Genomic DNA, 11,490 nt, shown 5'->3' with positions numbered 1-11,490 from the left:
GCTTTGCTGGCCACTTGTTTGGTTTTTTTTTTTCTATTTTTTTTTCCCCGCATTTCACCCAAGATCATGTTCAAGCTGGGAGCATTGTTTCCACATTCTTTACCTTAAACAGTCTTGAAGCCAGACGAGACAATGTGAAAAGCAAATGAAATCCTTTTCAAATAGTCTGCGAGGGAGTGTCTGGAAAGTATCAGTGACTAGCTGGCTAATGTCACAGCACAGCTGATGTCAGGCAGAGAGGATAGAAATGATGTTTAATCATGGATGTGAATACTTATTTAAATAGGCGTTCAAGAGTGTTCCAAATTTTGAGGTGACTCTGACCTTTGTTAAAAGTACCTGTATATATGTCACGTCATGTCTTATATGTATATAATGTGTGTGTGTTAACAAAGTAGGCACATAGCCCAGTGTAACTCAACAGGATCCAAAAGCAGCAAAAATGGAAAATACATATGAATTTTTTTTAATGACCTGCCTGTAAGTACTATTTTTTTACATTTCTCACTTAGGTAATGGGTGCATGACTGTCATAAACACTAGCAATTAATGCAGACGCGTGTTCACTTTGGACTGAAAGCGTCAGTTTGGAATTTGGGATCCTCTCTTCTTCAGAGAGGTTTGATGCATGCGAGCAACGTACCACGGTGCGATTCAGCTCCTGGGTCACATATTAATGTGTATGTCTACATGTCCACCTGTGTGTCCAGTGTCTATGCTCCCACTACAGTCCAAGGAGAGCGGATCAATACAGTCAGTGGGACCGACTGAGAGCGATGGTTATGCATTTTATCATGTACCAGATAGTTATGGCTCAATTCAGTTGTTAAAACCTAGGCATCTAATGCCACTTGAGATATTCATGGCTATCTGAGCCATCTGCATGGGCCTTGCATACGTGAGAGATGGCTGACTGAGACAATTGAATTGTGTCCCTACATTTGCTCATTGAACTGCTCTTCTGATGCCCTTAGCTGTATTGACTAGATCTCCACTAACACCAAGTATGGACACTTCTGTAGGCATCTACATTGAGATACCTGAACCTGGAGCTGAGTCCGAGATTCAAATCCCAGCGCCCCAACCTGGGCCTTCCTGCCTTGTTATCCTGGAGATGCTCTGCATAACATAGCCATCTTAAGTCATTTCAGCTAAGATTAAAAGATATGCTACAGCAAACTATGTCAGAGTGAGATTGAGGAGAATGAGCTTTTAATGACAACCATTAAAAACCCCCGAGAATACACAAGGCTTTCTTGCAGGGACATGAGATAGCACTGAAGTAGTAAAGCTGGTTTTATGATTTTAAAAATTCCTGTCATCTTTCTCACTCACGAGGAATAAAATTGAGACCTCAGCAGCACTCAAACCTGGCCTTCGTGTACATGCTATGAAATCCTCCTGTCACCAGCAAAGTCAACGGGCATCTTGCCATTGATTTTTAAAGAAAACATGACAGCACCCTGCTGCCATGGCCTTTACGTATCATGTAGGTCCTGGGAGGCTTTGTGCTTTATAATTCTTCATAGGGCGATTCTGGCATGAACTCCATGTAAGGGGGCCACCAGCAAAGCAGAGAGCTGCCTTACAAAGAAATCGAAGTACAGGGAGTCTACCAGCATCTGGGACCAAATACAATCAGTAAATGTCAGCGGGCAAACCTCAGAAGGTTTAGCAGGTGAGACATTTAAGTGACACATCTAGCGATTGATTTATTCAGTGTTTTCTCCCTTTTCCTTTTAGCTCTGACAGTTTTCTCTCTTACGTGGGGCAGAGGGAAAGAATAACTGGCATATGCCTGTATGGGTAACATACAGGGTGATGTTCATTATTAAAATTGTTGGCCTGGCTTTTGGAAAAGGACTAGAGTCTGGATGCCTCTGCACTTTTTTTGGTACTCAGTGTGTGAGATACCTTAAATGATAGGGTTTACAGTCCAAGGATGGGATTACATTACTTTCAGAGCAAAATCCTTTTAAGCAAGCTAGGCAAAGTGCAAAGGTCCTGATATCACTAGTTACTTTCGAAACTCAGACCTCTTCCCTTCTAGAAAAACTGTCTAGAAACACCTTGTAGGAGTGAAGAGCAGTGGTCCTGACACGTGAGGAACCGGTGCTCCCATCCCTATTACACCAGATGTGATCAGTAAGAGGGCAAAGGCAAGGAGGGACCTGCTGCTATTTTATTTTTTTTTTCCTTTAGCAACTGTTGCATGAAGCCTCTCCGATCTCTGCCTCTGTAGGAGAGCTGGAGATGCTGGGGAGCACAGGCTAATCCCAGGGCAACCACTCCCTCTGCAGGAAACAGGCTGGAGGGATCCACTCCTCCGAGCTGGGTGAGAAAGCAATAGAGTATGTACCAGCACGTGAATGAAGTAGAAAATATGGGGGACACACGACACGACACGATGACGATGACATGACCAACAGCTGTCTTTTACACGCAGGTGGTCCATGTAACTTCAGAATTTGCTGGGGATGAGGTCTGAAGCCTCTGTGATAAGCAAGTCTGCCTGAAGGGGGAGGATGGAGAGATGGTTGCTATATCCAAACAGCATGGTGATGAGGGAACCTGATCTGTGAAGTGCTGCTCTGCTTTCTTCCGCTTAGCCCAGCCACGGAGATCTCTGAAGCCCGGTGTGGGGTATCTTACCTGTACTAGGAAAGATTTTTTTAAACCGTTTCAAGAGTTGATGACTTTGGCTGTTAAGATGGGGCGATCTGTATTTTTGCTGAACTCTGGCATTGTGTCTAGCTGTTAATCCCCGACTGTGGTCTCATACTTTCCTCCCCTGATGTGCTAAAAATAATTCATAGCTGGCTCAGCCCTGCAATTTTAAGTCAGCTGCTGGGCATAAGCACGTTTCTGGTTTTAATTCAGATTTTTCTGGGCAGAAGTCTGTGCTTTTTATATTGTCTATATAAAAATAATTCATGGGTGTTTTATGGTCCATCTGATATTAAAATGACATATAATATGAAATTTTTACTTTACAGCAAGGAACAAGAGGTCTGCTTCTCCTCGGTTTGGTTAATGAACATTTTATGAACTTCATGAATGTGTGTCTGGAGTAGATGCTAATAGCTCAAATGTATCAATGAACCAGGTTTTAAAAAATCATTAAATACTTATTTGCCTAATTTGGTATTTAAATACTATGTATGCAAACTTCCGTGATAGATCAAGATAGAAATGGGCTCAGACTACAGATTTGCTTCCAAACTTCTAGTCTTGTGAGAAATGATAGGTCTTCTGTATGAATCACTGAATTGTAGCTGTGTTTTCTATTACTCATCAAAGTAGATTAAAAGAATGTAACAATATTGCCTGGCCTTGGGTGTATGAATCATCTTTCAAAAAATGCCTCAAAACAATACAGATCCATTGACCCTCAAATGTTTAAGTCTATCAAGTTACATTTACAGTAAGGATTATACGTCTTATCAGTCTGTGAACATGGCACACACTGAATGGTTATATGCATTAATTCACAGTTGGTTATTCATAAGGGTAAATGAATTTTTTCTAGGAAAAAATATGTAGTCATTTAACTGGCTTATCTGATCTTCTCCATAAGTAGGAAAGAGAGTTGAGGACTGAAGTTTGGCAAGGTATTCACAACACTTAAAGAAAGAACATTTTAGTTATTCATTTTAGTTTAAGAGCTGAAGTTCCCTATATAGCTGTGGGAAGAATTAACTCCAGAGAGTAATTTGGACCAGTGAGACACATATACTTTTGCCTCTCTATTTAGATACCTTCCAGATGCCTTTTTCCCTTCACTGATCACATGAGGAGTCAGGACTTTAAACTTAGATGACATAAAGTCAGGAGCCATTGCTGAGGGACAGTAGATTACGAGACTCAGTATCGCTGTACCCATGCGTCACGGGTGCAGGCTGCTACTACTCCCTCTTCTCCCTGAAAAAAAAAACAGAAGGGGAAAAACCAGTACAAATATAATAAATTGTGTTTAAAAAGCTTTTATAATTACAAATTCTTTTTTATGTATGTATGTATATAATTATGCATGCATGGAAATAATTCCGTAGAAACATTAGACTGAAGGGAAAATGAGTACTAACGTTTTCATGTAACCACAACATGGATTTCTTTTCAAAAACTATGCAGATTCCATCTCACAGTGAATGTGGGAGAAATGCCTTTTCTTCTTGGAGAGATTTCTTTCAATACATACTTGAAGGAGATGAGAACTTAAGAAGCAGCTTTTCTGTTGCTCTTTCATTTCCTCCTTTTGTACAGAGCATAGAAAGAGGCCTCAAGCGATCACAGCCATAGCAAAGCCCAGCAGCAAAGTGAGGGGCAGCACTGCACGTTACTGCTTTCGTGTTAGGAAACTTGAAAATGGATGAAGGGCATTAAAGGATTTGCTCTATTTGTGAGAATGCAGAGGGCACTGCTTACAGGGGTGGGTTGAAGCACTTGTACCGTGCTTTTAACTTTCCACTTTAAAGTGCTCATCATAGTGTTAAGCACCACAATCTTAATTGCTGCTTTGGCTGTAAGCTCCTGGATGTCTTGTTTCTCTCATTTCCCCATCCCTTTCCTGATTTCTGCTGTCTTGGTCTTAGCTGCTAAGGTTTGAAATACTGCAAATGTTCTGAGATTGCAGACCAAAGGAATCTGTATATATTACTTGGCCCATGTTTTGAACCAGGCATTAGCTAATCTCTTTGGGCTAGGACTGGTGAAATTTTATTTATTTATTTATTTATTTATTGTGCTGTGTGTTAACCAAAATCCAGATGACTCATTAGGAATCTTGTAATATTCAGGAAGAGCCTACCCTCTTAAATCCGCATGTTTGGAACAAGCAATTCAGTATGGTGTTAAATATGGTTTATATTTAAATTCTGTGTTGGATTACTAGCAAGAGAAACTTGAAAAAACTTCTCTGGCAAAACCAGCGGTTACCATGAAGCTTTTAGAAGGATATTGGAAGTTAACGTTTTGGTTTTTAACATGGATATATCCTAGAGAATTTGATAATTAATAAGTAAGATACTGATCATTGCTAAACACACTTTAGATGATACATTATAATAATGGCAGGCTTAATGCGGAGCTCCCTAAAAGTCACTCCAAATCTTTTCACTGATTTGGGTAAGACTGAGATCAACCTCTTACCTCAGGAAAACTGAAGATATTAAACAGCACTTCACTCTCCAGGCTGTGGACTGCTTGTTTTGTTCCTTTCCTTCATTTTGTTTATTTTAGACATCGAGGTTAGTTGCATTTTTGTTTAATATCAGTTTTGTTTTCAGGCTCTGTGTCTGAGGAAGCTTAGGCTGCCAACAGTGCTGGGGAATATGTTGTTTGTTTAAAACCAATCCATTTCCGTAGATGTCTTAAAGCAAAGCCAACAGTACAGTTCTGTAAAAGCTTGTTTTTACAACACCTAAATTCTGAGGGAGCAAATCTGAGTTGAAAAGTTTCCTTTAAATCTCTGCCATAACCCAACTGTGTCCCTTTTTCAACAAACGTGATTTTTAATGACTTCTCTTTGTTTGGGAAATGGCTGTCTATCTGTGAGCCTTCTGACCGCTGCAGGGGAATAACGGGATGTCTCTCTGCTTTCCGCTGTGGAGCTGTTTTCCAGAAGGCTCGTAGGAAAGCAGAGTCTTTTTCACTCTCCTGTTTTTTTCAGGCTGATTTTGAAATGTTTTGTCTCTGTGTGGTTTTGCCCAGCCTTAGTGATGGTGTCTTTACTTCCCCTGGTCTTTTTGCTTGATTTACAACAGTGGGGTTTAAGCTGTGTCTTAGGGGTGAGGAGTGACCTCCATGCATGATTTCCAAGGTGTCTGCAAAAGGAAGCCAAGTAGTGGACTTTTAAATCTGGACTCTGAGTGTCCATCCCTCCTTTGTAAACTTTTTACGATCAGTATACTGAAGAAGATTTCAAACCACTTGTCACTGCAATACTTATCTTATATTCATGCTTTTTGGCATGGGTAGGGATGAAATAAAAAGCCTAACAAGCAACATCCTATGCTCTGAATTCCTATGCTCTGAATTTCTCTTTGTAAGTCTAGACTCTGATCATAGAATCATAGAATTATAGAATAGTTTGGGTTGGAAGGGACCTTCAGAGGTCTTCTACTCCAACCTTCCCTGCAATGAGCAGAGACATCTTCAACTAGATCAAGTTGCTCACAGCCCCGTCCAACCTGACCTTGAATGTTTCCAGGGATGGGGCATCTACCACCTCTCTGAGCAACCTGTTCCAAGGTTTCACCACCCTCATAATAAAAAATTTCTTCCTTATATCTAGCCTGAATCTACCCACTTTTAGTTTAAAACCATTACCCCTTGTCCTATTGAAACAGGCCACTGATGTAGTTACTCTATCACAGAAGGCCACTAGGTTGTTCATGCAAGATTTGCCCTTGGTGAAGCTATGCTGGCTGTCTCGAATCACCTCCTTGTCCTCCGTGGGCCTCAGCATTGTTTCTAGGAGGATCTGTTCCATGATCTTCCCAGGCACAGAGGTGAGGCTGACGGGTCGGTAGTTCCCATGGTCCTCTTTGCTACCTTTTATAAAAATGGGTGCAACGTCTCCCTTTTTCCGGTCACCGAGGTCTTCACCCGACTGCCAGAAATTTTCAAATATCATGGAGAGTGGCTTGGCACAGTCCTTTGTAGACCTGCAACAATTCATATCTGCTGAGCATCAGTTCCAAGTAATTGCTATGGGTTCATTTTTGCTGACTACAGATGTGGAGGGAATAGGTGGCACATAAACACAGAAGACAGCTATCCTGACATGAAAGATCCTGTAGAGTATTGTCGTGGTTTAGGCCAAATCCACCACTGGGGACCCAAGGGACCCCAGACGGGACCGACAGATGCTCCCCTCTACCCCTCTACAAAGAGAGAGGCAGAGGAGGAAAAAGTGACTTACGAGTTTAGAAGAAACTAAACTACTTTAATGAAATATTAATAATAAAATAAAAAGAAATAATGAAAAATATATACAAAACCGTATCAAGCTCCCGAGATGACAATCACGTCACCGGCTGGCACTGGGGCAGTCCCAGGCTGGACTCAGTGACGGACGGGAACTGGATTCCGGATCTGGAGTCAGGATTGGGATCACAGGCAGACAGAGTCCTCCTCAGACGTCGGCCATTGAAGGAAGAACCCGTGACCCTTTGATCTCTCAGCTTTTATACTGAGCATGAGGCAGATGGGATGGAATACCCTGTCGGTCAGTTTTGGGTCACCTGTCCTGTCCGCTCCTCCCTGCAGGTGGGACCCCACTATGCTTTTCCGCTTCCGACCCTCCAACGGGGCAAATAACAAAGTTGGTTGGCCTCGGCTGTGATAGCAATAAGTGTAAGCAGGAGCCTCTCTGCATACCATGCCTGGGCATCAGCTATAAACTATTGGTCTTATCACTCTGAGAGAGTGAACAGTTTCTGCACAATATGCAGTTAATTTCAGTAGTTAGAAGAGGCCCAGCTAAGAAGCGAAGTTACTGAACACAATTGGTTCTGTTTTACCTCAAACCAGGACAAGTATAATCTGGCTTCTTATAGCAGTGGGTTTTCGGATATTAAGTGTATACTGGTACTTTTTCTGTGTATCAGCTGCAAGACAACTGTAGTCCATATTTGGTTTTCTGAATCTCCATTAGATTGCTGTGCATTCAAAGTAATAAATTGACCATCATTGCACTAACTCTGAGAATGATTCAAGAACCTCCCTTGTAATGGGTACACTGTAATTTCTGGGTTCTAATTCATGCTGTAGACCATTCTGATGCAAGTAAAACTACAAAAATAGCGTGGAGGATGGGAACTCAGAACCACTGTCTGCAGGAAGCTGAAGGTGTGTGAGAAAGTGTCTTCACTGGCTGCCGACCAACATAGCCTAGTGTTAAAAATGTGATATCCTGCTGTGTTGGCTTGTGTATGCTTGTGTATGGCTTTGTTTCATTTCTGAATATAACATATTGGGGGGTGGTGGTGGTGTGTCCTTTTGCGCTACAGCATGCAATTCGCGCATGTGGTCCAAAGGCAGGAGAAACTGGAAAAGCAGAATCCTTGCTGTGCATGTTTTCCTTCTGCAGAACTCAGAAGTGCTTAGAAAAGCTGCTGTCAGAGTAGAGAAAGCTCATTTGTTAAATGTCTGTATGTCTTGACTGCCATCGTATCTACTGCAAATATCGGTGCTATGGCCTCGAGGTGACAAGCAAGAAAAGATTGAGTGGTATTTTATGAAATGATTTATTTTCACTAAGCTGAATCCATCTTATGACTTTTTTAAGGATGAACCACAGCACTCGGAATAGCACTTCTCTGAATGAAAATAAGGCTTCCAGAAGAATAATTTTCTACTTTTGTACTGCAAAACCTAGATTGATGGAGTATTTACTGCGTTTGACATATTTTGCTCAGTATATAACCATTCTATTTATTAAATTGCTTTTGGTTATTAGTATGGTATTTAAACCAATTCACAGTAGATTTAATGAATTAGATGCTAAGGCCTGTGAGTTCATTGATATGTGAGTAACACTTTAACAGCACTTGCCATGATGCATGATGTACTTGCCCACATTAAACTGCGGGCAGGAAAGTGTTGAGGAGAGATTTGGGATGCTTCAAAACTTTTCTGCTGTCAATTTTATTTTATGTTTACATTAATCCATTTAAATTTTTTTTTTCTTCCAATCCAGGTGTTAGAGTAGGGAAAGATTATGAAGTTTCTTGTGATTTCAGAACTGTTGCTGAAGAAAGCCTTTTTTTTCTTTCCTTTCAGTGATTGCACTGCAAAACATCATCTTCTGTTGAGATTTAAAAAAATATCGTGGGTATTCATTTAAAACAACTTTTCTCCATTTAAGTCATTTAGTATGTATAGACATAACAGAACAGAGTTTAGTCCTTTGTGTATCTGTTTCTTTTGGTTCTGTTTTTGTGTTTTTGTTTTTTTTGTTGTTGTTGTTAAATAGAGAACTAGCATGATGAGTGTTTAAGTTGCTTCACCAAAAAAGAAGGAAGTGAATTGAAGTTGGGGATTGGAGTGAATGACAGGTGATTGAGATAAGCCTGAAATAGCAGCTTAAAAGAGTGACAGGGGAAGATTAAAAGATATAAATGAAGGCAACTGCCAACAACCCATAGAATGGAGGACACAAGATGATGCAGAATAAAGGAAGTTTGGAGGGGAAAGCAATTCAGACAAGATGAGAGTGAAAGGGGAGCTGTCACAGTACTTCAGTATTTTCTCCAATAGGAAAAAAAAAAAAAAGGAATTAACATTTTGATAATACTTGTTGGGGAAAAAGAGAAAAGAACAAATAGGCCCCTGTTTGGCAGAAATAAGGAAAGTGAGCAGGAAGGAAAGTGAGAAGGAAGAAAAATGAGGTCTTTGCAATAAAAAGGAGAGTTCAGAGGGCTAAATGTTTATTCGGAATAAAATGAGATTATAGTCAGAATCATTTGAGGAAGCAGGACTAGGTGTAGTTCAAAGGCTGAGGCATTGAAGGCAACCCAGAACTAATTCCTGATAGTGTTATATGTAGTGTAGTGAATAGTAGTCGTAAAGCTCCTCCGTCTTCCTGTGTTTTCATTGAGCAGCATATGACATGAGAGTTTTGTAAATCAAAAAGTAAGTTTATATATATACTTTTTGGTAATGTTCTTCATTTATAAGAATTATAGCATCGTATCCGACAATCCTTGTGTGACACCTGACGCACGATTCATCCAATGATCTCTAGTGCAGGTATTAACAATACCGGGAGCAGTTTTGTGCTTCCTTCTCACCCAGTGGAGGGGAAGGGGGACATTTCATCTCATCCCAGTGTAGATATCTAAAATAGATAAATGGATCATTTTCTAAAAATGCCAGTGCTTCTCCTTTGGCTACACAGAGAGCTTTTGGTGATTTAAACATCCAAATTTAAGTAAGATTAATCCTTCATCAAGAACTAAGCCTAGCTCTGTCCTCCCGGCCTCCTTGTCTCTGTATTGGTAAGACCTCCACATTACTGCAGGGGCCCTGATGGGCATTTTGACACCAGGAGATGAGTTCAGGACAGAGAACTTCATTCAGCTGAGCAATTTCCTTGTCGTTCAGCCTCCCACGTGGAGAAAGATAAGCCCTTCAGGGACAGTTCACCTCACTGTGAAGTGACTAGGCTCCTGCTAGGAAGCACCTTTGGGGCTTAGATATATCAGCTTAGATAAGACATCTTTTGGAAAAGATTTATCTTCCTGAACTTCAGCTAAGTGTACTGCCTTTGGAGTCCACCTGAGTTTGTATTTAAACTCCTGTGTGAAACCAAATGAAGCAGGTGTGTGTTTTCCTGAATTAGGGCCACAGCGGAAAGCTCTTCTTTTTTTCTTTTTTTTTTCTTTTTTCTTTTCTTCTTTTTTTCTTTTTCAACTTTCACCTTCTCAAAGCATAATGCCTAAATTTATCAGTAACACAATTCTTTTCTCCTAGAGGTCATTTCTGTGTACATCTCCAAAAGAGGGACTTTTATCTTCAGAAAGTATGTTTTAAAACAAAATTTGATAATCAAAAAACCCCACAAAGCTTTGCCATTGTCCTTATTTTAATCCTTGAAGTAACTTGTATCATGGAGATGACTAATAATATCCTTTACTCCATCAGGGAAAGGCCATGACAGTAACTTATATTTGCCTCTGGAAATTCCCACCTAAATTATCCCTGAGTCACTCTTCTACTAACACTAATTGGCTTCTCAATTTCTGTGCTTTGAACATGTCTGGTTTTTTGTCTTCTGGTTATTGCTGTCTCTCAAGGCAAAGTAACTTAATATTATTAACAACCAGCTTGGTTATGGAAATACAGAGGATTTTTCATTCTTTTTAACTTCTCCAATTTTCATGTAAAATCAGCAACTTAACAATGGATAAAGGGGCATAGGTGTAATTTTGTATATCACGCTCCCCCACAGCACCCCGAGCCGGGCTAGACCCTTCCAGTCTAATAAAGCACAATAAACTAGGAAAACATACCTAATAACTCACAGATCTTAATTCAGTTTATCATGCTTGAAAACTCCACTGAAACAGCACTAAGAGGGTCCAGCTTTATCACAATTATATACAGCAGATGGACACATTCATTTATTTAGTAACTTCTTTATTTAAAAAAAAACAAACACTTCAGAGATTTAAAACTGGAATACCTTTCAGTGAGTTACTTTTAGTAACTTTAATGTCACTGTGTGACACTGAACATTAAAGTGAGTACATTTTTTAGTTTTGGCATACTAAATAATTTGGTTTTAATTGCAGTGTTAGAGATAGCTTTAATCTGTGATGATTTAATTCCTCCTGAACCTCTCCACAAAATTATTTGAAATAAAAAAAATTGTATTTACTAGCTACACAGAAGTACTGGAGTGGATGAGAAAAGAAATCATAACGCTATCGTGCTTGACCATTATGGTTACCTCTCAACTAAAATGATTTTTTGATTTTAGCTTTA

This window comes from Vanellus vanellus (genome assembly GCF_965231255.1).
Source record: "Vanellus vanellus genome assembly, chromosome: 1".
NCBI lineage: Eukaryota > Metazoa > Chordata > Aves > Charadriiformes > Charadriidae > Vanellus > Vanellus vanellus.
The sequence above is the reverse complement of the archived record's forward strand: the minus strand, read 5'-3'. Positions refer to the sequence as shown.